Source organism: Lagopus muta, chromosome 4 (assembly GCF_023343835.1).
Source record: "Lagopus muta isolate bLagMut1 chromosome 4, bLagMut1 primary, whole genome shotgun sequence".
Lineage (NCBI taxonomy): Eukaryota > Metazoa > Chordata > Aves > Galliformes > Phasianidae > Lagopus > Lagopus muta.
In genome coordinates this window covers 27042492-27067932 of record NC_064436.1, presented here as the reverse complement: position 1 = coordinate 27067932, position 25441 = coordinate 27042492, and the positions used below count along the sequence as shown (strand labels likewise).

Below are 25441 nucleotides of genomic sequence, written 5' to 3'. Positions count from 1 at the left end.
ATGCAGTGAAGAGCTGTAGTGGGCCCAACTCATGTCAGGGCTACTAACATGCCTGCTTTATTTTACGTGGAAAGAAAATATTCAGAGTATGAAGAGATATATGGAAAAGGCTTGAAATTCCAAAGAGTATTCCATACAGTATCTAAATGGGTCTCCATTCAAGTTTTCTAGAAAATTAGGCTAAATTAACTTCTGAAGTGTTTTAAGTTCAATAGAAGCAGCAGACTGCACATGCAAACTCATTTGAAAAGAGAATTTAAAGTTATCAGCCTCACCTTTAAGGAGAGATTGCTTTGAGAAGCACATCAGCCTTGGGGCTGTAGGTGAAGAGCCTCCCCACAAAAGCAAGCTTAGCTCTACGCAGGAGTACACACAGTGCACACATGGAGCATATTTTATCTTCCTCTACTTGGTTTGACTCAGTGTGTCCACAGACTGGTTTTACCAATCAGTTTTATGGTCACATTTGCGCCTCCTAAGCTTCTTCTTTCCACAGCATCTACGTGCAGACAAGCTTTCCTCAAGGGTTCAAATTCTCTATATTTTGTGTTTTCCTTACAATCAATCTTATTACAGTGTGAGTGCTCAGAAAGAGAAATTCAGGCTTGGATCATGAGTGAGACTTAAATCCTTCAGTAATTTATCTGATGCCAAAATAACCACTGCCGTGTCCAGAGCAGCTTTAATTTTATTAAAACAGTGGTAGCAGGTAGATGTGCTATTATTAAACTACTTAGTTCTGTACTAATGCACAATTTGTTCAAATAAAAAATACCACCTTCTCTAGTTTGAGAGTCTCAAAACAGTGGTAAATGCACAGTAACATACAATTTCCAATCTAGTGTCTGTATCTGAGGAAGCAGTTAATTACAGATCTGAAAGATAAACTATGTGCCCACAAGCATGAAGCAACTCTCAGGAACTGAGTGGTGGTAAGCAACTCCAAATGAGGAACAAACAGGATTGTGATAAACTGTTACCTACCAGGTTTGGTTTCAGGTTCTTTCTTCTGTTTCCTATGTGTTAAGAGGACTGGCTCAAGACCCATGTTGAGGGTGCAGAAGGCTTGTGCTGGTCTTTGGTGCATTCTTCACTTTATATTGATTACTGCAGAAATGAAGAAAAAAAGAGAGAGAGAGAGAGAGAGAGAGAGAGAGAGAGAGAGAGAATGAGACCTGTCCCCAGCACAGGAACAAACAAAATCATTGTGATGGTTCGCACATTCTTTCAATCACACTGCTGATTCATTGGACAGGACAGGATCAGCTCTCAGGTCCTGCCTGACCTCACTCAAATTATGAGGTGCCTTGCATAGAAGAAATATTACAATTGGCAAGATCAGAAGAGAGCAACAGTGCCTGCCAGGCTCTTTTGAGATTTCAATGTATCAGCCAAAGTGGCACGCTGAAGGACACAGGACCCAAAAACAAGAGAAATACTGAAGGAGAATCGCAAGTAACAATCCTATATAGATTCAGAGAGAGAGTGAAACAGCTAGTGAGAAATTATTTAAGAAATGGATTTGACATGAGGAGAATATACAGATCAACTCATTAAGGTGGAAGGGAAAAGACACCTCATGTTTACTAGACTGCTTTGTTGAATGGACAGAATGATGAAGTATCAGCAGGCAAAAGAAACAGCTATGAGAAAGAGACAGAGAATGAAAGCAGAGGGAAAGGCACTAGGAAAGTTGGGAAAGGAAAATATAAATTTAGTATTAAAAAAAAAATCCATGTGGAAGAGAAAGATAAAAAATAGAGATACAGTAGAAAAGAAAGCAGCCAATACAGTTAATTTTCAGCCTCCACAAGGCTCCAACATTTGCAACCTTACACTTAGTTGTGAAATCCATCTAGGGAACATAGATCAAGATCCATTCTCTCTTCCATGGGCAATCCGAACTTTCCTGGATTCAGTCTATGTGCAGAAATAACAACGTTTCAGTTACCACAGCTGAGAAAGCACAATCATCCAAAGAAAGTACAGACTTTGCATTTTTAAGGAGATTTTCTTTATTTTTTTTTTTTTAATTATTATTATTTAATTTCACCTGATCTTGGCCCATGTTCCTTAATCTTAAAAAAATATGGAGTTTTGGCTTATGAATATGAAGTTCTTTGTGCACAGAAGTAGTCCACAGGCTGTGGATGTCCAGCTTTGCAAAGAACAAGATCAAAGAAGGAAGAAAAAAAACCCAAGCTCTTCCAATTTCTTTTTTTTTCAAGTCAGAGAAGCCAGGATAAAATGGAAACTTGAGCGACCAAAAAAAAGTATGTTACATTTCATATGCTTAACTCTAGCAAAGAAAATAAAATATTTTAGATCTTAGTTAAGAACAGGGTTTTCATAAGCACCCAGGAACAGACTCAAGATCCACTCAGTACCACACCAATCTCTGACAGCTTCGAGCATCAGAATCCCAGACAAACAGCATGAGATCAAGACAGTACTTTTTCTCCTGGATGTTAATCTCAGTTAGCAGCCTGGTCTAGTATTAATTGTGGAGGTTATTGGCCCTGCCTGTGGCAGGGGGTTGGAGATTCATGATCCTTGAGGTCCCTTCCAACCCTCTGATTCGATGATTGTTTCAGGGATCTCCTGAGCACTGACTGCCTCTTGCAACATCCAATCCATCTTAACAGCACTGCTGAACTTTTGATGAAATAACGGTTTCAGGCAGTCCTCAATATCTGCCTTTAGCTCACTGCTCTCTCTACGCCTCTCCACTATGAGAGTCTGTGAAGAAGACCAGTAGGAGATGCACATCTGTTGGGGCTACTGGCAACAGTGCCAGGCAACTCCAGATTTTTCCAGCAGCTCTCAGGATATTTGACTTCCTCAGAGGCCAGGTTTATTGTGCATTCAGTCAAGCAATAGTGCTCATCTACATGACTTCTTCATGCCTCAGCAGGGAAAACTGGCTGAGATGATCAAGTAGGTGAAGTTTTTCTGGATGCTAGCAATAGAAGCATAATCTGGTTTTCCATTCCATTTAGGAATGTTTCAACTCAAACGGTAAGCCACAAGGCTTTTAAAATTTGGCTCCTTTTTCAACTGTACAATTACCCTTCCCAAGAAATGTTAGGACAAGACTATTAACCACATTATTGATTTTCTAAAATAACAGTCTTACCATGACTTCATCAGCAAATTTGCTGATGCCAGGCCATAACTACACTCAGTGGTCACACCAAGTCATCTTATCCCACTAGGAAGGTCTCTCTCACCTTGAAAATGCCTGGGTTTTACCATAATATAGGCTGAATGCTCCGGGGGATTCATCAAGAGCTTTTAATTATCATTTACACTCTGAGAACTGGAAACCCCACTGGAAGTTCATGTTCATAATACCTATCTGCACATAATTTTCCCAGATGCAAGTTTCCTCTGAGTAGAGTAGAAAGGTGCTCTGAGGAGTCATTCTTAGAAGATGCAGCATATCCTAACAGCTTGGATATATCCCCAGGATCTTTGGTTTTGTCTACCATGCATTGGATTTTACTCATTCAGCATCACAAACCAACGCAACACCACTTCCCCTATGCAGAGCCAAAGAACCAGTGTAATAGGGAAAAGCACGACCAAAAGCCAGAGGAGTTTCCCACAGGCAAAAGGGAAAAACCAGACCCTGGCTAGCCACTTGCCACGTGAGGTTATGAGGTCACAGGTGACTGCTTAGAGACATGGGAGACTGCAACCAACATGAGAACTGTCCTCTGGTCCTCAGTCACACTCTTCCATCAAACACTTCTTTACACTCATCTTTCTACTTGGTACATGGACAGATGTGTTCCTGTCCAGCAATTTATCAGCAGTAAGGCCTGTGCAAAAAGCAATTTAGGAGACAAGAGAATTCCCAGAGAGGAAAAAAAAAAAAAAAAAGATGCATTTTTGCAACCTCAACCCTCAACTAACAGCACCCCTTCATTCACTTTCTACAATGCGCTCACATTTGGAGCCAGGCAAATTATATCCTTCCTCTTTCCATAGGGCTGTACACCTTTTTTTTTTATATACAGTTATTTACTATAACTTTACTTCATTAGTGTTAAAGACTTTATTTCATGTTAAATGTTGGGGGTCTTTTAAAATAGGAGACACAGGAAAAAAAAGAGGGCTACTTTATCAGATACATTAAACGCTTACATCTATTTGATTTTAAAAAATTGTGAAGCACAAATTATCCAGAGCTTAGCACTCAGAGTCTCTTTCTTGGCCTATAAAGTCAACAGTTATGGTGTTAAAGTTTAATCAATCCCATAAAATGTTACTCAGAAAGTGACCCTGGTGTTATGGCTGAAGTACATCTCCTACATTAAAAAGCACTTTCATGGAAGCCAGAGCAGTGTTATTGAAAGAGCAAGCTAATAGGTATCTAGATGAGGTTAAGAGAAGGAGGTAGAAGGAAAGGAGAGTATTGGGAGAGGCAGTAGGGGAAAGGGAAATAAGCTTTTTACAAGTGATTCCCCTTGGAGCTAAAATGTGGATGACTGGATGACCAGATTGGAAGGATAAAAAGCTCTTTTACAAATTGCCCAAAAGCTAGTTCTTTGTGAATTTCACAGTAAAACTGAATGCAGTTTTCATATTCAATATGAAAAGATAATAGCAAACACCAATGGTTACATCACTGTAGTGAGACAATAGATACAATCACCTTCTGCAGAAGACAGGTTTCTGAATACTACTAAAAGTAAGGTTAATCAAATTGCAACTTTATCAGAACATAGTATTTGTTGGCAAAAGAAAAAAAATAAACCAAAAAAGATCACTAATTACAGTCCATGAATATTATTTTTGACCATTTTAATTCTGAATACAAACACATTTCTAACATCCAGCTATCTTCCATGGAAACAGGAAAGCTCTAGGCAACACATATGTCAGCCTTGCCACATATTCAAAAATTCATTTATGATTTGGAGTGGAATACTCGGTATTCTTCAATGTTTCTGTCATGGTCCGCAATAACTATGGGTCTTGCCACGAGTGAAGAATTTGGAAGCACACTAAACTTCTGAGGGAAGTGGTATGGTTTAAAATCAGAAGAGGTAAGCCTCACAAGAAATTCAAAACTGCTCAGCATGCTACAAGATCTTTGCACTTCACAAAGTACAACTTAGACTCTACCGCTCATCCACAAGTTAGGAAGTCTGCCAGATTTTACATCAAGATTATAAACTATGCTGAGCCCTCGGTCCAGTACATTGTGTCTTCCAAACTCATGTCTAAACATATGCAATCCACTCAGATGATCAATTTAAATTCAATGAAATTAGTATTTGAACAGAAATTATGGCAGAAGCTATGCAAAAACTGTTATAGAGACACAGTCTATGGTCAACTCAGGTGAACAAAATTTATTTAAAGATCTAAAAGGAAAAAAAGTTCTTCTTTCAAAGGCCTCTGACTCAAAATCACTTGCTGTTGATAAGCAGTGTCTTCTTTAGAGTGTTGTTTCAGGCTGCATTAAAAAAGGGGTGGCCAGCAGGGAGAAGGTGATTGTCTCCCTCTACTCAGCTCTTGTGAGGCTCCATCTGCAGTACTGCATGCAGGCCTGGGGCTTCCAGTACAGGAAGGACGTGGAGCTCTTAGAGTGGGTCCAGAGGAAGGCCACTAAGATGATCAGAGGGCTGGAGCACTCAGAGAGCTCTCCTATGAGGAAAGATTGAGGGAACTGGGCTTGTTTAGCCTGGAGAAGAGAAGGCTCCAGGGAGACCTAATTGTGGCCTTCCAGTTCTTGAACGGAGCATATAAACAGGAGGGGGAATGGCTGTTTACGAGGTGGACAGTGATAGGACAAGGGGGAATGGTTTTAAACTGAGACAGGGGAGGTTTAGGTTAGATATTAGAAGGAAATTTTTCACTCAGGGAGTGGTGACACACTGGAACAGGTTGCTCAAGGAGGTTGTGGATGCCCTGGAGGCATTCAAAGCCAGGCTGGATGTGGCTCTGGGCAGCCTGGTCTAGTGACTGGTGACCCTTGATGACTTGATGGTCATCATGGTCCTTTCTACGATTCTGTGATGTTTTCTTGCTTAAGGAAATTTCAAGTGACTTCTTCTCTCAGATGATTCCAAATGAGTTATACTCTGAAGTGGGAATCTCATATTCCACATAATAATTTAAAAAAAAAAAAAAAGGTTTTTTAACTGACACAGATGAACAAAGAACTAAAAAGTTGTCCTAGCCTGATCTTGAGTGTATTCCGATACCACTATCCCAGAGGGTCTTTTAATGCAATAAGGACGACTTCTTGCACTTGTGAAGAACCAAACCTCGTCCATTGAAAACCAAGAAAGTTCTCATCATAAAGGAAGAAAAAAAGAAAAAAAATTTGCAAATTTCACCCAGAAAACAATACTGGACAGCTCCTTAAGCCTGCAGAGCACCCAGAAAAACCACTCACCAGCAAGCCCTCCTCAACTCTCCTCCTCAAGAATTTGTTAACATCCAAAGGGAATCATTCTTCCAACCAGTCAGAATTACATCTCAAATAACAGTATATTCATTTTCACATGATTAACACACAATGCAACAAATACATGCAATGATTCCAGCAGAACAGAGATACTGACAGAGCTTTGCAGTTAAGACTGAATGTCAAAAACAAGACAACAACCTGAGGGATAATTTATGGAAAGTTCTTCACAATTCCTGCAGTTTCACAGTTCTTCACAAATAAATCTGAAAATGCTTTCAAATACTAGAACCTAAATGAATCAACTTGAATGTACGAAGGCGTTAGAATCTATCATCCAGATTCATGCCAAATTATATTAATCTGAAGTTCAGTTTGAACCTCTCACTTCACAACATAATTTGGAATTCCTCCAAATTTCAGCAGTGTTTAGAGCCAAGGTTTTCATGAGTAGTCTTGTTGTGTACAGCAGTGCAAGTAGTACTTTAATACATGTAATACTAAAATGGAAAATTATAATACTAACTCAATTGTTGCATCTGAGAAGTTTACAATGCTCAAACACCACAGTTTTCTGTACAGTGCTTATGTCTAATTACACTATTTTCTTTGACATACCTATGCCAAATAAGCATTTTATAAACTGATGAGAGCACTCACTTTATTAACTTCCTTAAGTTGTTTAGGTGAAATTGCAAACATCCAGATGTTGACTTGAGTGGAACAGCTTCTAAGGTCTTCAATTTACTAATGGGTCCAGATCTCCAGAATGAGCAAAACTACAAGCACAGGAGACTGATTATCATAGTGCATCCACTCACCCATTCATTAGGGCACTTTATCTGCTTCCCCTTCACATCCCCCCCATCCAGGCTACCTTTAAACAGCTTTAACCACAAGTTTTCCTCCTTGCTGAGGGACTACTGCAAAGTTACTACTTCCAAAGCTTTCCTTCACTATTTGGCTTAAACCATTTTGCTCTCCTTTACACCTCACTATTCGAAGTTTATCTTTCCTGTATACAAGAAACAATTCTTCTTCGCATCTCATAGATGAGTAATATTTGTAGACCATGGTTTCTTGTTCAAAATTGAGATGGTAAATAATTATTTGGCAAACAACAAATCACTCATCTTCCTGCCATGCCGCAGAATGCCAAAAATTGTAGTTCTTTTTAAGTAGTTTCACACTAGAGCAAGGTTCTTTATTATAATCTTGACTGGGAACATACTAGTAGTGAAGAAGGTTTCTGATTTAGCGGAGATCAATGATTGATGAACAAATACAACTATACCTTCAGTGTAAAGTTCAGACACAAATTAGTGTTCAAATCCCTCTACTGCAGAGGGAGGATTGCTATCTCAGTGTTATTCCAGTCTATTCAAATTGCCAGCTAAAAAAAGGCTTCTTTTTTTGTTCCCTTAAGTAACTTATTAGTTAAAAGGATGTGAATTAACTTAGAATGAATGTTCAATTCATATAGTTGAATCGCCATCATCATTATTACAGGAAGCTCTAATCATTACACAGCCACTAATATCAGACATTCTGCTAGCTTGCCTTTAATGAACATGACTCACATTTCACTTTAATGATTCCTGCACCCATGCCTCCTCTCTACCTTCTGCTTCTACCATGTATGGGGGAAGGGTGGCCTTTCTAAAGATGAAAGGCTACCTTTTAAGAAAGGAATAATTCCCAATATCTTCATTTTATTGGTGCTCATGCTGCAAAGACTTGGATACATCCGGAAAGTCTAAGAAAGTACTCACTGCTATCTTCTTCCAAGGAGTCTCGAACTGTGACACTCTAAATGGTAGCATATCAAAGAAGTGTTATCCTCAATGGAACTGAACTGTCTGTAGCATTTCCTCCAGAAGAGTCACCTTCTCATCTTGCTCAATCAACTCTTCCTCTCCTACAGGGGAACACAGCAGCTGAAGTAGAGTGGAGCTGGCAGAAAAGGGGCTTGTAAAAGTGACAACACACAAATGCAAGTTCATCGCAATAAGGACAGAAAACCAAAGAGCCCATGGGAATACTTCCAAATGCTTGACACCCTCCATTTTCACACAAATCTAATTTCATGGCAAAAGTCAGCTACTGAGATACTGCAGCTACAGATGGCTAAAATAGTCGCATGGTTCACATAACTCCATTTCCTGGAGTCTTTAATATATTCACAGCACAGATCATTTTTCAAACAATCCCCCCTCAGTCAGGTAGCAGTCAAATATTTCTGTGGCTGCCATAAACAATTGCTTGAGAAGCATTACCAATAACAGCCAAGGATAGGCACAAATTTTGCGCTTCACATGTCAGCTACAACAACAAAATACGCAGCTGCATTCAAACAAGAACACAAGGAAAAAAAAACCTGCTACTTTGCACAAGACTTGCATTACATTCCTTAAACTTTTTTTTTGCCAGTAATTCTGCAGTTCAGTGCTGTAGTTTCTTCATTACACTGTCATTTAAACAGAATCCTTCTTCTCTTAATCTGACTGCTAGAGCCAATTCAAAGCCATGTGCTAACATAGCCTTCACAAAGGATAAGACTTCAGCAGTTCAGATAGTCAGGTTGTATCCTACGGGTCGTGATTATGGGTGTAAATATATTTCTTCTCTACACAATGAGAAATCCTCTACTGCACTCATCAGTTAGACAGACTAAAACATTTTACAGCATTTCTGCTGGACAGAGGAAGGAAAAGTTTAGAAGACTTCACAGAAGTAGAACCTCTACATCCATGCCAGGTGTGATGCCTGACATCTAACTACAAAGCATTCAGTCATCTGAGGCCACAGATGAGCATTAGTACAACTACTTGAAACACTTACATGAGTCAAGGGAAGTGAGAACATTTCTAAAACTGGTTAACAAGTTCAGCATTTCAGTTTGCTTCTCAATATTTTGATGTGTTTTTTTGTTGGTGTTGTTTTTGTTTGTTTTGTTTTTTTCCCAAGTTTTATTCACACACCAATTCCTGACTTTCTCTTACTGACTTCAGAGAGGCTGGTAGAGTTAAGTGTCACCAAGCTTTTTTGAAATAGTTTAATCCTTCAGAACCTGTATGACGTCCATGCTTATGTATAGCATCATACACCAATTAGCTTTGGGCAACTCCTGAATTAAGGGCTCAAAAACATTAACACTTTCAGAAGTGCTTGTTGGCTTAGTAACCAGTGTTCATATCTTACTTAAAAGATACAAAGTTCAATGTATATGCTACATTATGTAAATACTCTACTAATACTAATGTAGCCTACACATGCTATCACTGTTTCTGCACTGTAAGCCCTTTATAGGGTGACTCAACGCACTCATATCTTAAATGGGACGCTGCTGCTCACACTGCTGCAAGACCAATTTGCATGAGATACTGGGGAGGGGCAATTTTTTTTTTGTCCATTGCTGCTTCAGACACACTGTGAAGAGCGCTCACTCATGTCAGTCATGTTCAGCTAGAGATAACCACCACAGCTCTCCTTACAAACAGGCTAGTGATGTATACTAGGTAGCAAGAAGGTAGGAGAAAACTGCAACAAGTTTCCAGACTGCCAAAGCTCACATGGACTAAAAACAAAAGAACACAGTAGCTATTATTACTTGCTGATAGGGACTTACGACAGATGGGGCTATATCTTTCCTGCAGTCATGCCATGCAAACCACTGAACAACATTTTGGGAGCAGAGTCTCCTGCAACACCTCTTCTTTAGCAGGTCTGGGCTTTCCTCACTCAGCCTTCCAAGAAAAAAAGAAAAAAAAAAAAAAACTTTTTAAGGAAACAGGAATGAGAAACAAGCTCATTCAGGAAATCCTAGGCATCCTCCCAGAGATTTCATGCGTATAAACTGACAACACCAGGCCTGAACTGATCACCAATGTGGAACTGGCCAGAATGTATTTCTGTGCTCAACACTTCCCACACCCCCAAATTTTCAGTATGACAGTTGTGTGGTGACCACATGGGAGGTCACTCATAGGTTGGGGTGGGTTGGGGACAAGCAATCAAATTGTTATTCACACTCCACAGAACGCTCCCAGGAAAGGACAAGGTTGGGGCACAGCATGCAGTCCTTCTGTCAAGAAATCTTACTGCCAATAGAGGGGACAGAACAGCATGGACAATAAAAGAAGGCCTCTGATTCTACGCTCTTTAAAGCAATAGCAAACAGTCAACAAGGAACTCCCTTCTAATTACCAGAGAAAGACATGAGACTACGTTTCACCTGCAGCCCTTGGCTACTGATTATACATGACATTTATGCCAGTGATTGTAACTGGGGATCTAAACGTTACTCGATCAGAGCATATCCCTTCATGCTCAGCACATAAAGAGATGAAGGATTTGTTTCCATTTTGGTTTTGGAGTATTTTTGGTTATTATTTCATGCATCTGGTTCCTTCTGCAATTGGTCTTCATTATGTCTTAAACTATACAGTAACCTTTTCTCAGTTCTGTGGTCTACAGCACACAAGCATTTGCAGGATCACAGTTGAACTATTTCTGGAAATGCTGCCCAAAATTTGTTTGTGGTGTAGCTCGGTATGGCTCAATCCATCAACACTGACTTTGGCCTAAAATGTTCAAATAGCTTTGGAACAGGAATGGAAGAGCCAAGTCAGCTAAAATAACATTGTTGGTATGAAACGTTGGCCAAAGCTTTTAGTGATCCCAGAACAAAATGTTTTCCTTTGTTTTTGATAAAAACAAAACTAAGATCCTCAGTACTCACTCACTGCTGTCATCTTGCTTCACATCTATCACAACCAAGAAGAGAAGCAGAACTGCTGATTACCACTGGAAAGACTGTTTTCCAGATTACCTGCAGAAAGAGAAAATGGTTAGCCAAGAAGAAAATGTGGTATGAGTTCAGAAGTCTGAGAAACTATTCCACACCTAGGCATTGCCCATGCAGAATCCCGAGTATCTGGGACCAAATTCTGACATTTCAGTTGATGCTAAACAGCACCTTCCACAAGTAGCTGCAAGGGACTGTAAGCCACTGAGTTAGACTCTGACCCTCGCAAGCTCATACAAGTTCGCAATTATCCCAAACTGCATTCTTGTCAACAATGCACAATTTTCAATACATCACTCGCTTTTCAAGTCAAATTAACGCATCACAGTCAGACTGTGCTTCCTAGACAACTCTGTCCTAATTGAGACTTCCGTGATTTTATTTCAAGAAAGCAAGAGCTTTCATCTGTGATTTCAATTGCAGGGACAGATTGATAATGAACTGTGTAGGTTTCTCCAAACAAAATATCACATTCCCTGGATGCAGCTACCTGACAAAAGACATTAGAGCACAGGAGCTGGGACTGTGCTTAAGCTCAGACATGTATTGTTAAATGTGACATGCTCAATTTATCATTAGTTATGAAGTGAAAACGGATGAATACACATTCAATTTAGTTCAGCTGCTTTCTTCATTTATCATACTCTTTCATCATCCATCATTCTTCCCCACCACCCTTTTGATTTGAACAAATAACATACTTTCATAAGTTTAATCTAATTAATCATAATTGTAAGGTAATGTTCCCTTAATGAAGCGTATACTGAGCTTTATAAAGTTTGTTGCAATTTTAATAAAATCTGTTCCAGATAGAATCTACAAATGTTTTCAATGGAGCCAAAAGCATCCCTATCTCTCTCTCCCACTCATTACTAAGGTTGATGATGATGTATCAGTACAAGGAGTTGCTCAAGCATATTGCTCTTTTATAGAACAACTGTTTCAATAAATTGGAAAGCGTTCATCATTTTACGAGACAAGACGTGCAGTTTAAAAAGTTAATTGAAATAGACACAAATTAAGAAAACAACCTTAAGATTTTTTCATACCTTACTTCTAGGAAATACACAATACTTGCTATCTTCTGAGGGCATCCAGAGTGCCAAAAATTGTATAAAGAAATTGCTCATTAGCATCAAAGATGGCAGGCAGAACTAGCAAGTTTTGCTACAGTTCTTCAACTGCAGTTAACCCAGAAGGGACCTGCTGTCTGGCAATATCAATGAACAGAAAAATCACTGCACAAGACCAAGTGACAAAATTCCAGTTCTGCTCAAGGAAAATCTGGTGAGCTGAGTCAAGTCTTACCAATTCCTAATTTCACTTTTCCCCCGCACTGTCTATGGTGAACAATGTTGCTTACCTTATCTAGTTGTGATTTCCCAAAGTTCATAAAACATTTCAGAGCATCTGGGCAGAAAGTGCTGTGGACATTCAATATGACATACGATTGTTATTAATGTGCAATTTCATTTGATCATTATTAACATACTGAGACTCTTCACACTGAGATTAACATACCCTCCATTTGCTAACACCAAAGCACACTCATTTGTATCTGTTTCAACTCTTATATCAGCAATTATTTCAAAGTTGCAAAACCAGAAACAGCACATTAGAGAACTGACTTGTTTTCCCCCTGACAGAATTTCACATCTGCAGGCCACTAATAACAGATGCCTGCCCTTTTCAAAATTGGGCAGCATGTCTAGTTAAAAGCTGTACTTTGCTCCAGGGGGTTCTGTCCGTGTCAGCAGCCCAGTCATAAAGAGTACTGGCAAGTTAATACTCCACCCATCCAACCATATACCCACAACATTATTTCCACATTTTCATTTTTGAAGTGTAGTGTCACAACTTTTACTTCAGCTTCACTCCAAACTTTTGAGAAGTATCAGCAAAAGAAACTGTTTTACCCACTGTAACTACTGCCCCCATCTAAGCAAGATGCAACTTGCCAAGGTGACAGGTGAACAACTCAAAAAGCATCTATTAAAAGCATCTAAAGCATCAGTTTATCCAGATGCAAGGCATTATAAGGCCATTTCATTATAGGTACAACAGTGTAGTTCGACAGCTGGTTCCCTAATTTATATTGTAAAGTTTAAGAGCTTTTCCCTTCCATTTTGTGAAATAAAAGTTTCAAGGTTTCTGGCAGACCGTTAAAACAAAGTTTGCTTGTGACACTCCCTTGCTGTGCACAGCATTAGAGCCATACGTTTTCCAGTGCTCCCCTCGGACCTGGAATCTCCCCTTTTCCAGCTCTCTCCTTCCCATTTTACCCACAACAATAACATGGGCCAGAGAGGAAACTGCCTGGTGGCACTTTCTGTTCCCCATCCCATGCAACTTGACTTTCCCTTTTCCCTCCCCTCAGAGAGCACTGTTTAAGCATAAGCTGCTACAGTAGCCAGTGGGGTCAAAGCACTGCTACCAATTAAGATAAGTACAAAGAATGAGATCAATTAATCATTTGTTATCTTTTACAGTGCAATAGCTGAAGTTCCACAGTATGCAGTCCAATAATCTGTACAACCCCCAAGCTGCTCATCTTCTGCTGAGCTGATCATTCATTATCCAGCACATAGCAGCATAAAGAACTCTTCATTGTTAAAGGCAACCAGTCTAGCACAAGTGACAAGTCTTTGAAGCTCCCGTCCATCCCAAGCCCATATAGTTTAAAATGTCTGTAATACACATGTTAAATCTTAAGCAGATTTATGGCCTGATCCTGTTTTCAGTGAAAGCAAAGGGAAAAACGTATCAAACTCTTGGGAATCAGGTTCAACAGTTCACAACAGTGCTCTGCCTTAAGCACTAACAGTGTTGTAAGGCAGAAATACACGAGTCCAAACCAACAGATACATATATTCAGTGGAAAAAAAGATGCCTTCTGTGAATTGAGTGAAGGCATAAAATACCACCCAGTTACCTGCTGAATCTATGAAAGCTATAACACACAGGTGCAAAACATACCAATTCTTATTTTCCTTGCTCTGAACTGGCCTGTGACCTCTAATACAAAGATAATAGCAAGATGGGGATGCAGATGGCATGGAAGTCCCACGAGGTACACACAAGTTAATTCTCTTCAAGAAAATACTCAAACAAGGTGATGCTTACCACTATCTCCTAATGTACAGCCATTTCTTTTGATAATAAAATGCTACTCTGATGAATCACTTCAACTTGGCAAAGACAGACTGCACATGACTCATTACTGCTCCTCAAAACAGTTCAGCAACAATCACAGAATCACAGAATCACAGAATCACCCGGGTTGGAAGGGACCCCAAGGACCATGTAGTTCCAACCCCCCTGCCTAGCAGGGCCACCAAACATACACATTCAGATCAGGTTGCCCAGGACCCCGTCCAACCTGGCCTTAAACACGTCCAAGGACGGGGCATCCACAACCTCCCTGGGCAGCCCGTTCCAGGGCCTAACCACTCTCCTAGTAAAGAACTTAAAGAACAAAGATAGGATAAAAGACAACTCTATGGAAAGCAGTAAAGCCCATGACCTCAAGTTCTCAAAATAGGACCATCCGTTTAGAGAATAACCATGGTCAAAAAAAAAAAAAAATAACTCTGATGATGCAATGAGAGAGTCCAGTTGAAGAGAATGAGCTGGTCAGCATCTACCACCATACTGATGTTGAGAAAGACTTGACTATGGAAGAAAAAGAAAGAAAAAAAAAAGCTTGCTTTGATTTCTTTTCATTCTGATTTTGAAAAAAAAGTTATTTGAAATTAAATAAAAAAAATTCTCACAACCAAATCTCAGAATCTGCTTTCCTTCTGTCTCTTCATACTCTTTTTCCTACAGAAACTGATGAGTGGAAACAACCATGAAATGCTTTTTTTGCCTGCTTTTTCTTGGAAACACAAGGGCAAGAAAAGAGAAACTTTAATGTGGTACAGAACTTCCAAGTTAAATTCTTCCATTTCTGAGAAGCTCAGAAGAAAAGCAACATTGCAGTTTTTCATCCCAGTTCCTACAAGATTTCCACCAATGCAAGTGCAAAGAGGTAACGTTCTTAGAAAACAATGCGTCCATCTGAAATATCCAAGCTGAGGAGGCACTGCCTGGTATGAACAGCAATCCTGCCCATGTGTGCCAGAGGCAGCAAAAGTTGCAGCAGTGCTGCATCTCTTCCAGCACAGCAAGTGGTGAGGGGGCAGGAGCTAGCCTACTGCAATTAGACTTTGCTCCTCCTCAGCAAAAAGCAGAGCTACTATTTCCCCAGCACTCTTCTGTCTTGGTTTTCCCATTCTTACAACTCGCATTTTCTGAAGGACTCGAAGCCACTCTGGGGTTGTGCCCTACTTACTATTGGCAACTGAGTCCAGCGCACTCATTGAGGCTCCCTGCATCCAGTGAAGCTGGTGGATAAGCCTTCTTTTAAGAACTAATTTTTTACAAAGCCCAATCTCTTACATTCGGTTGTTGTTTGCCCAGGAAGTTTCTTTGTCATTTACCAGCTTGGTGAAAGGCATTTACTGAGCTCTGCTTTCCTGGCAGTAGAACAGAAAGGACTTGGATTCAATTCATTACAGTTTAATGCCATATTTGCAGTAAGATTCACCACTTTAAAAGAAGAAATGTTGCCACCATACTACGCTGCTAGGAAAAGATAAGAAGATATACTAATTATCATCTAAGTTACATATCTGCCATGGCTAACTTTGCTGTACATAGCCACTGCAGCCTTACATTCAACTGTAAAGCAATAGCTCATAAAACCTGCCTCTGCCACACAGCACTGTCTGCCCAGAGGCACACTGCTAAGTTTTAATTAATAGATAGTTTGTAAGAAAGCCACAAGGGAAAAACAAAAAAAAAAAACCAACAACAACAAAAATACATCTACCATGCCCATTTCAGCAAAACTACAACTCACTCCCATTCTCATCCACTATCAGTTTCACAAGTGTATAACAGCATATAATCAACAATCCCCATGCCTGAGCTAAGCCTATTTGTTCCACATCCACACTCAGCATGAGGAAGCATTTCACTTGGGCAAGTGTTTGTCTCAAAATTAGAAAAAAAAGAATCCTAACAGCATGCAACCATTCACTTTTTCCAAAGAAAGCAATTACATTCCTTATGTTTCCCAGCTTCTGGTTAAAAAGGTGTTTTCCTGGAACTGTTCTAAAAGAAAACTGCCAGGAACAGAGCTGATCAATTAACATGAGGAAAGAAGAACTGTATGCATATGGGTAAGTGGGGAGGATGTGCAGGGATAGAAGGTGGTAATGAAGGGGTAGAGAAGGAAATAAGTATTGTTTCTTGTGAACTACCTTATGTGTGCTGGCATTTTATCCCAGCTTTTAAGAGCGATTCAGCCTAGAGATAAAATTCAGCAGGACTATCTTGAATGGTAAGAGCAAACTTAAACCCTGACAATTACTAAATAAGAACATAATTAATTATTTCTTCAACTGAATAGTCCTGAATCCTAACACAAATCAATCAGCTCTTCTTGCCTAAGAAGCTCTGACTCTATTTTAGCTCAATGAAAACAAAATCAATGAAGGCCAATTATAGCCCATCTTGTTAGAGTATGCAAATAGTGCACAATATAGATGAGCTGCTATTGCTTTAGGGCGCTGCTGAGAAATATGCTTGTCAGGCAAAATGCAAACGTGAGCTGGTACTGGCCCCTAGCTGCATGCTGTAAAACACCAGCTCTTTTCTAATAGTTTTCAAGGGCATGCAAAAGCAGCAGAGATACTATGCGCCCCACAGCAGTTGATCATTACTTTATTACTCACTAATTTAAGTTGCAGAAAGCCCACAAATGTGTCTTAGAACAAAGGATCCAGGTTAGTTACAAGAGATGGTGCACGGGGGAATTCTTGAAGTGTGACTGAGCCTACTTTCCTTCCAATACAGAAGATTATGAATAAAAGAAACTTAAAGAATAGATAACTGTATCATTAAAAAAGGATTTCAAAGATCCACCAACAATAATTGAACATCTCATGCTATCAAAGGAGAACAGAAAGCTCTGAATGCCCAGAACACATTTCTGGCCACAAACACAGGCAGTAGTGTACATCCACTCTACTACTGTGCTAATCTAAACCTAACCAAAACCCAGACTGAAGCATTGCAGGAAGCCTTCTTCTCTTCCCTCTGAAGGGTCAAACTGTAAAGGAAAAATTCACCAAAGCATTCACATGTGTAACGTATGACCTCCACCTCTCTGGAGACAAGAGGTTACTGCGAGACAAACTGCTACAAGTTGAACTCTGACAGAGTTCCTGAGCTCTGCATAGCCCTGTGCACATCCCCCAAAACCTGGTCTTGCTGAGATCTGTTCGTCTTGACTGAACTTCCAGTAGTTTACTCACAACAGTTATTTCAGTTCAGAAATCACCTGTAGAGTCTGAATCTGCTTCTGCGTTCTCTGGCTGCAGCCTGAGCACACTTCTGACGAAAAGCTTATTGCATGCTGACTTTCTGCCCATGCAGTAGAACTCCGTGCTTAGCTTTAAGGACTATTTTTGATTGCCAGCTTCATTCTAAATTCCCTAATGGAAAAATGCATAGCTAATACTGACGTTTATCCTAAACAAAATAGCATTTTGTAGCTGAGAATTTGATCTATCAAACAGTGTTATTATGCTCTATGTACCCATTGTAGCTTCCATAGAAATATATAGGAGGTATTACTTCCGGAGCAACCTATGTAGTACGCTTTTAGCTCTCACTAGTTTAGTCTGTTAGTAACAGACATAAATTACATTACTCTCCCTTAGGTTGAGTCTGTTTTGCCCAAGGTGGTAATTGGCTGAGAGTTTTACTTGCTACAGAGTCCATCTTTTTAAGAATCACAGTGACATCTGTTTGCCAAGCAATGAGTGAAGACATGAAAGCAGGAGTCTGGTCACTTCATATCAGGAGCTTGACAGTTTGTCTGTCGTGAACCACAAGGGGTTCAAAGTAGTAAGACATTTTCAGTTTTGTGCCTGAGATCTTGCAGTGAATTCTGCACCATTTGGGTACCCCAACACTGGTGGTTGTGTCAAATAGAAATCAATAAGCTGCATTTGAAACCAGAAGTGTGTATGTACACAAGTTATAGAAAAAAATGAATGTCAGACACTCATTGGTAGTGTCCTGTTAAAAGACGTAACATCTGAAAAGGATCCAAAGTGAGGAATATACGAATTTGAAAAGGATATAAAGTTAATTTGACAGAAGTGTAGCTGACAGAAGCTCGTTACCTAAAACAATAATTTGACAAAAGTAGCAGCATGCCCTAAATTTGGCTATTGGAAACAGCACGTCCAGAACCAATTAAGACTGGTGAGTACCTCCTAGTGAGCGCATACCTATTAAATTTTAAACGTGCCTCTACACTGTACAGCAATAAAGCAGTGACATTCTTGGTTAAAAGGTAGTTCTCAGTCTTAATTCTTAGCACAACTTTTACCAAGCCATTCCATCCCTCTCATTATGCCTCCAAAACTTCTGCTCACACTGCAGTAAATCACCTTGCTCACGTAACCTAAGGAGCAGAAATCAGTAGATCTACAGAAACTGGAAACCCTGATCTTCAGACAGCACTGATTATCAACTCCCTAGAAGTTTTCATAAAGAGATAAATGAGTACATGTCATTTTGAGGGAGAAGCAGAATCTAAGACAAACGCTGTTGCCACCTTCAGGGTTTATTTTGAGCTCCTTTGAAACACAGTACATTACTACATTGACAAGTGAGAGCACAACCACGTCCTGACTGAAACATATGCAGAACCCTGTGAGGGACAACACCCTTCAGTTAAAAGTAAGCTAAAGTTTGGCCCTGATGGTACACGAAGAGATGATCACTACTCCAAAAGATATGGAGGTGGTAAAAAAGAAATGATTGAGCTGGGCTTGAATACAGCATACTCTGTGCAGCAAGTTACTCCACAGAAGCTATGAATGCACTCCCTCTCCAATCACATCTTCCTCATAATTCATGTGTTACCTATAATTTCACAGAGTTAGCCAATTTGTGTTACTTCTAAGCTTCTGAAGACTTACATTTGAGCCCAATCTTTCTAGAGATGTCAGAATTTCTAAAGATCTCCTGGTACCTCAAGCTTAAGGCCTCTCACTACAGCATGCAATACCCACCAGGCACCTAGCAAACCTAGAATCCTGAAGTACCCTCCCATAACGTGCAACATCACCACACCCTCAAACCCTGATAAAATGGTTAACTTTCACCCTAAACCAGTCAAGGTAAATAAACACCTGGCTTAGGGACTTGTCCACTGATCACTGGTTTACGTTTTTAGAAGGCAGTTACTTCCAAGTTAACAAGAGTCCTCTTCCCCACCAAGTAACAGCCTTATCATTGTTGATCAGGACTGAGAAGTTCCTGTTGTTGACAAGGGATGACGCTTCTGAATTCTCATCCCTTTCCCTGAATACCAATCCAGTATTAGGAGCTGAGTGAACAAAACAGATGGAGAAGTTTGCAATTGTTGGAAAGGATAACTCCTTGACCAGGGAGCCAACTTAGGTGGAGCCACTGAATTAGATGAAGCATAAGAAAGAGAACTACAGTATGCTGCACAAAAGGTAGTTTTGTGCTAGAGCCATCCTCACATGGGTTTCTACTTTACACAGCACTGTCAAGCATTGAGACTAATCCATTATCCCAGGATGAAGCGAGGTGTAACACAGCATCCTTCTCATTGTTCTTTCACAGCAAATAAAACTTATTGCAGGAAACAGTTACGTTCTATTTTAGGGAACCAGACTGGCAAAGCACACAAGAAAATCTGATGCCCACAAAGAAAAGCTCTGACTCATGTCAAGAACTCACTTCAGGGGCAGAAAACATCATGGGATGTGCTGCTCAGAGCTCCAACTGTAGGCGGTGGCAATGCTGTGGTAAGAAGCAGACAGCAGAACCCACTTTACCTGCCAACTCCAATAGTATCGAAGTGAATTGTATAAGAAGTCAACCTATTCCTCTCTAGCTCAGGCAAAAACCTGTCTTCACCACCTAAAACAACATTTCTACTGGTTTGTAAAGACTTAAGTAATCTGCCAGCCAATTTACTGTGCAGGGATGTAACTTAGAAAAAATGAAATAAAATAAGCCTATAATCTTTGATGCAGTCATCAACTGAAGCACAGCACTGCTTTGCAAGGAGCACCAAATCCACTTTCTGCTAAGAACTTGGTGTATTCACTCACCCTGTGAGTGAAAAACTTCCTCTTAATATCTAGCCTAAATCTCCTCTACCTCAATTTAAAACCATTCCCCCTTGTCCTATCATTATCAATCCATGTAAACAGAGGTTATCAGTCTCTTGCTCCAAAATTAAAACCTCTGTCAAATCACATCTTTGAGATATGCCATGCATACAGAGCATCATCTGGTGTGTGATAAGAAACTGGATATAGTCCAGCCTGTGGATGAACACTACCACAGGGCTTATGGACAAAGATGTTCTACTGCTGATGGGAACACAGGAAATGTCCTGGAATTCAGCAGGTAATGTCTTAGCAGGTGGCTCTTCCCAATGCACAGATGCTGAAACAGCAACCTGGAAAGCAAAGCAGATTTTTTGCCCCTGTGCCAAACCTAGCCTATAAAGAAAAGGAAGAAGTAGCCAGGAAGATTTCTCTGTGCCTCCCCACTCTGTTGCAGGTACAGCTCCAAAGCTCACACCCAGGCAACTCCATACACATCTGTCCAGGTAGTAGCCCTATCACAATCCGCAGTGCAGTAAGGTGACCCATGACTCACCCATCCCATGCAAACTAGTGGTATGTTTTCCTGGATAAGGCCGATGCTTCCATATCTCATGTCTGCCTAGTATTTTAAAACAATAATATCATTTTTCTCAATAGTTGAAGGGTAAGAAGAGGTCATACACACCATTACAGAGCCTAAAAGCCAGATATTAATTTTGAAAGACTGTAATAGCTTTGCGATCTGTGCAACAAAAAAAAAGCATCACCATCATTCCAAATGATGTCTTACATGCACTGGCTTGTCTGTAAAATGAATTTACCTTTTCATTACTATTTACTGACTGTGCTTGTATTTCATTTGTATGGATTTTTTTTTTCCAGCAAATAGAGGAAAAAACAGCCTCAGAAAAATCTAATATAAAGATGGAGACAGTGAACAATTATTGGAGTCTGTATCTAGACTTCTGAGGTCACATTTCTGCATTTTTTATTATGTTCATTACAAGGAAACACAAAGGAAAAAAATAAAGGAAAACATTCTGGACGGCAACAAATCAGAACTAGTAATGGCATGGACATTTTTCAGGAGCAGCAGTGCCAAAAAGCACAGCTGTGCTGAAACATTCATTCTTAGCACTATGCTTAAACAACTAGTTTATCATCCAAATCAATATTCAAAACCCCCAAGATTCCTTAGCAGCCTCCTAGTCCAACAGCATATGCTCAGGCATGGCTGGGTCAATACCTGTGTTTTGCAGCACGCACTGGCACACATGCACCTGCACAACTCCCAACCCAGAGCAATACAGCCTGTAGTTCTGTACCTGTGCCTGTAGCACCAACCTGCAGTCAGGACAGAGACTAGAGCGCTTCAAAGCTCTTGCTGCTCATGAGACCTCATACAAATTTCTCTAACTTCAGGACTGGGCTCATTCACATTAGTGTGGGGAAAAAAAATTATATACATATACTAACGATATACATATATAATTAGTTCCATTTTGTCCTTTCTTAAAGCAAAACTATCTCAGTGAAACCTTGTCTGCAAGGAAGGCTGATTAGTGTGCAACACAAAACTGCACTGAAAAGAAAAATAATGGGACAGTACAGAGACTGATGTGAAAACCCCCTGGAGTTGCTCCTGGAGCATAAAATATAGCCCAATATTAGCAAGACACCGGCCTACAGTGTCCTGTATCAGTAAATTAAATATAGCTTGTGGAATTCACCTTTCTTAAATGAAAATAGAAGGGTCTCCAATCAAGGACAGCATGTCCTTTCAGATTTTAGCTGTAATGGTAAAACAGTTGCTCCAAAAATAGGACACAATAGCTTCTTGCCTCCATCGTCTAGCAATGCCACAATTGTACTTCCTACCTCTCCCAGAAAGAAGCAATTAGCCAGGCAGGAAGAGAATGTGTTTTTCCTCCCTTCTGTCTTTAATCTAATTCAAGTTGTACAGAAAGGAAGGCAAAGATCAGGAAAAAGAGATTGGGGACAGGTGGAAATAGAGATTTTACTATCCAGTTAGGCAGAGCCATCATGCTTAGGCTTTTCTCCAAGAATTTACTTGGCTTTTTGAGTTGTTTTCCACAGGAAATGCAATTTGCAACTTCATGGCAGCTGTGAAGCAGGCTCTGAGTCCCTAATAACTTTGCACTTGTCACTTGATTCAAATGTTTTAGAAAGGAAGCAAAGTTCTTTAAGATCAATACAGCTTACCAGTTTCATTAACACAGACAGGCAGCCCAAGGACAGATTTCATTCGTGTTTCCAAAGAAAGTAACAGAGACATAATACATGGGAATCTGCAGCCAAGCCACCTAGTAGTATTGCAACCTTGAACCCCAAGTTCAATTAGGGCCTGCAGGCTGAGGCTGGGCACACATCTATATAGAATCCATAAGGGATTAGGCTACTTTAGCACTAGTACTGACAGAATCTTAGATTATCCAGCCATTATGTCACATCCAGCACCCTTCAAAAAGAAAAGTCAGGAACTAGCAACCTACTACTAGGGTGTTAAAACTAACACCTTGAGAAAGGTTTCGTAGTTGACTTCTGTCTTCATCTTAGTTAAAAAACCTTAATGCGTTTTCTGGCTCCTCCCTTAAATACCTCAGTACTGCTTAAAATCCATTCCATTCCTCAAGCAAGAATTTGCAGACTCAGTAAATCCTGGGGTGTACAACTCTTGAGAAGCACTAAGCAAAACAAAGAAGAGCAGGAATGCATTACCACATTTGCCCTCTTAGTGTTCATAGCCTTCTACATTTATATCACCTATACGTCAGAAGCTTTTATCAATCTTTCAAGTAATGGAAAGGACACAAGTTTAAAATATAGTTTTGGTATTGGCTCAGGCTCTTGCTTTGAGGATTTTCAATGGTCTCCTTCACATCAATCATGCATTTTCTGTGACAGCCTGCATTTATTTAATGTTTGTTACATACAATCAAAGAGAAGCCAAGTGGAGGCAGAGCAACTTGAACACAACACAAACAACAGAACCCTTTGCAACACCTGCTGTGCACATACCAAAAATAGCAGCTAGATCTGAGAAACACAAGAACTGGCTTATCAGCTTGATTTTAACAGCATCTTTGAAAATGATTATCTATGCCTTTGTCCAAAGCCAGAGAAGAACATCCATGTTTTGCCACATATTCATTTCTGAATGAATTTTGCCACAAATTCATTTCTGTAACTTGGTCTTCATACAAATTACAAGAAAAAAAAGAAAATGAGGTCTTAAATAAGAATTAATGCCCTTAGCTCTGAGCACTAGGAACTAAATCTTAATTTCAAACTGTGGATTTCTTGAGCTGCCTCTACTGATCCAAACCATTTCAGCATTTCCCAGACTTGTCAGAAAAAAAAAAAAAAAAAAAAAAAAAAGAGGAAAACATTGTACAAAAAGCTTTCTGAAAATATAAGAAAGAAATGAGAGCAGCTTAACCCCGGCACTGAGCCAGGTGGCATCTTCTATTCATTGTCCCAGTGCTAGTACCATTTGGGTTTACACTGCTGCTCAAAATAAATAGTATCCTGAAATTAAGAGACTCCTTTCCATACCACTCCAAGAATATCTATCTCCTTCCTAATTCATTACAGTCCAGAACCATCTATTAGCAGTCACTGTTGCTGACATAGCTGGCATGGAATATATTAAAAAAAAAAAAAAAAAGAAAACCAAAAACCCCACAGAAACCCACATTTGCAGAGAGTGGTAGTAGTCTAGGAACACGACACAAAAATCTATTAAATCTTGCCCAGATGGAGTCAAAGACCAAACAAGATAGTATAAAGGAAGGAGGTGAGTATATGGAGGTTTCTTAAACACTATCAGCTCGTTCATTCATCTACTTCTATAAGCATGCTGCAATTACAAAGTGATCAAGGAATGCTCTTTCTCATAGCCATACAGATGTATGCTCTTATTCAGTTGCTGTAATGCATACTGCTAATCTGTACTATTTGTTTGCTCCAAAGAAAGAAGGAAATGGTTTGTTTACCACTTTGCCCAGTAGCAGTTACCTGTGAGGCTCTGAAACTCAACTTTATAACACAACAGTCGATCCCATTTGGCTTGCTAGATATGATTGAAATATCATTTTGTTATATTTCTTATTAGCTTTTGATTCAGCAATGGCTTTCCTTTTAAAAGCCAGTTTTGCCTTAAGCAAGAACCAAATCAATCTTTGCTGCTTTCCCCAAATCTCAGAATCCCATGGCTGCAAATACTTGCGTTTAACATGGCATCACCGTGAGATTTCATTATCCACTATAGTTTGACTGCCAGCTATCAAATCCAGAAGCAGGAAATTGAGACATATCAGCCCACAAGTTGATTGTGAAGATGGTCTTATGAATCCTGCATTTACACCTTCATCTAATGCTACTTATTCCACCTACTGAAGAATGTAATACTGCATACATTTTAAGTTCTCTCTATATACACACTTTTATAGGAGGTAGAACATTTAAAATGCATCTGTTTTGCATGCCTGTGCAATGTTCTATGTGATGGAAAGTACAGCAATAACAGCAGGGTGGCAAAGTCTTTGGCTACACCAAATGAGCACAAGCCCAAACACAGCAGCTGTGAACACAGAAAAGAAAGAAAAAAAGCTTCTTACCTTTTGAGGGCCTCAGGTAGGCAGGGATCTCCAGCAAAATACCCTTGCCTCCACTGCCAACCCTTAAATGAGGTCTGGGAAGGGGTGAATCCTTACCCCACCCCTTCCGGTCATTCAGGTACATTGCACGCACCTGAGTTCCACAGGGCTGGCCCTGCCTTCCCACCAGGTGCTCAGTCACTGGTTCAAGCTGTGACTTAGCATTTCTGCTACAGTGTGTACGTGTACGTTTGTGCATGTATATACACCTGTGCACGTTATTTGAAAGTTCTCCTTTCAGAAGGCTTCCTACTGACAATACAAGCTAGCAAATACAGCTCAGAGAAAACATCCAGAAATTATGATAACCACATTCATT

General features: G+C 39.9%; 1 long non-coding RNA gene across 2 annotated transcripts; it reads right to left on the bottom strand.

Annotated features, from left to right (window-relative positions):
• Window positions 1–995: 995 nt before the first annotated feature.
• Window positions 996–25116, bottom strand: LOC125692106 (uncharacterized). Of its 2 annotated transcripts, XR_007376467.1 has the most exons (8): window positions 25084–25116; window positions 12595–12655; window positions 11166–11255; window positions 10053–10170; window positions 8197–8342; window positions 7085–7203; window positions 1837–1920; window positions 996–1107 (listed from the first exon to the last, which is right to left on the bottom strand). It is a non-coding gene; the product is annotated as an uncharacterized LOC125692106 (long non-coding RNA). The 2 variants fall into 2 exon arrangements; XR_007376466.1 differs by lacking the exon at window positions 25084–25116 and having other exon boundaries at window positions 12595–12662.
• Between the last annotated feature and the right edge of the window lie 325 nt (window positions 25117–25441).